The sequence below is a fragment of the Cibotium barometz genome, chromosome 58 (assembly GCF_041138505.1).
Source record: "Cibotium barometz isolate CiBa-2024 chromosome 58, ASM4113850v1, whole genome shotgun sequence".
Taxonomy (NCBI): Eukaryota; Viridiplantae; Streptophyta; class Polypodiopsida; order Cyatheales; family Cibotiaceae; genus Cibotium; species Cibotium barometz.
The window spans coordinates 35,810,692-35,812,979 of NC_141103.1; positions in this window are offsets into that span (position 1 = coordinate 35,810,692).

The window sequence follows — 2,288 nt, forward strand, 5'->3', positions numbered from 1 at the left end:
TGTGGTTGAGCATGCAAGCTCCCATTAATAGATAGTATTGATTTATTTACCTGGTTTGATCCATTGCTTAAAAAAGAGTTTCTAATTTATAGGTAAAATTCTTACAAAATTATAGATAATTTTTTAACATTTTATGAGTTTGAAAGGTATTATTAGTAAAAACCTCTTGAAAACCACTATTTTCGAAGCTTTTCGTCTCAAAATGTAAAGGTATGTTTTCATTTTTAAGGTGTAATTTCATTGTATCTGAGTTGTTATCGAGCACTGCTTTGATCTCTAAGGAAAGGTAGCTATTTGTGTATATATGGTGGGTTAGTTAATCTCATTATAATGTGTTATAGCGCTCTTTAATCTCTAATTGAGGTAGCTTATTGTGTCTAATGTGGGATTTTCACCTCAATGCATCAATCAATAAAACTCTTTGTCCATAGTTGATCAATAAAAAACCACAATTACTGAATTACACCAATTCTCTCTTTCCATTTATCCAACAATTATGTGCTTATTGGTAACGCTCCATAACTACACTAACACTTATTACTAATTTTCATTTCTTGGGATCTTTTCAATAGCTAGGCAGCATGATAATAATGTCCTGCTAGCTACTATGCTAGAGAGCAATAGGTTGTAGTAGTCAATGGCTTGTGGAAGAGAAGACACTAGCTACTTTGTTAGTACGAGTGCTTCGTTGAGGAAGAGTTTTTGACTGTCGGGCACCCAAATTTGATTGTCGCCTTCATAGTAGCCTTGAGCTACAAGTAGTTGCTTCTCCACCCACATTTTGATACTATTAAGATATCTTGATTATGGTTGTCGTGGTGGAGTTTTCTTTTGGGGTGATGTGGAAGGTTTGGGGTCCTCCTTGACTTTGGTTGGGGCTGAGGCTGCAGGTTTGAGACTCATGGGCATTGTTGATAATGATGAGGTTAGAGTCTCTTGTGAAGTTGTTGTCGAGATGACGAGGCATGTGGTTGCCTCCTTTGATGAGGTTTATCGATGAAGATGCATATGAGCCGGGGCCTTTCCTTGGAGTTCCTTGTTAGAGATAGATGGTTTGGCTTTGGGAACTTCTTCAGGAATAGCTACTGATTGTGAGGTTTTGGCATCAAACTTCGTAGGTGAGGATGGGGTTGAAGGAGTAGAGGCTTTATCAGAGTTGGTTGATGGTAGGTCATTGTGTAGAGGGGCTTTTGTGGAAGAGGCTTGTATCCTTTTGCGTTTAGCATCATAGATATCCATTAAAGTTGGATCCTTTTCTTGGCAGTATGGTATTGTCAACTTTTTGTTGTTGACCATCATGATCATTCTATCGCTAGCAAAGCACAGTGGTGCTTGGGCAAAGCAACAATCCATTTATGCCCCAAGATCAAATCTGCTTCCAACACATACTCAACCACCACAAAAAACTTGCAAGTTAGGGGGTTAGTTTCAATATACATTGTATGTTATTGTATGTTCAAAGTACCCCAAACATGGCATGTTCAAGTGTTGTGTAAAGGTAATCCTTTTTTAGAGTGTGCAGTGAGTGTTGGTTGACCTAACAAATCCCATAGTCGAGGGTCATGAGGTTGTGTTCTCGTGTTGGATAAAGCTGTGCTTTGAGCTATGGTGATTTTATTTGCAATTTCCAATCCAACCAAAATCCTAGGGATCTTTTCAGTAAGATATGTTGGAAGTTCCAGCTCTGCAAGGTTTCCTCCTCCCGTAATAGTAATTGTATATTATCGCGGCGGCGGCAGGAGTGTTCAAGGTGATTGTTTGCATGGATTCATCTAGTGAATACAATGATTCACTTATCCAAGGTCCACCAAAGAAGACGACATCATACTCAAGGGAATCTAGGGTAACATGAAATGTAAATTCCATATCGCCATTGATTGTTTGAATAGTGTATCTAAAGTAACCTAGAACTTCAATGTTTTGTTCATTGGTTCCTTTTGCAAGACTATTACTTGTCGGGATGCGTTTAGGTTGTCACAATGACACCCAAGTGTCTATTGTCATGATGTTATAACTTGCTTGAGGGTTAATCAATACGCGTTTGCGCTGAACATCATTGCCTGTAGGGAAATCCAACCATACCATGATAGAATCTTCCAAAGAAACCAAGGGTGTTTCGGTTATTGTTTCAACTTCAGATCTTCTGTCTGTTTCATATTCCCATTTACTTTCATCCTCTGTTTGGATCTCAGCTTTTTCAGTAGTGGAGACTGTTGGTCTTCACCCAAGCTCTTCTCTTCTATATCAACATAGATTCCAAATCTGTGAAATTGGGAATGTTTTCCCGA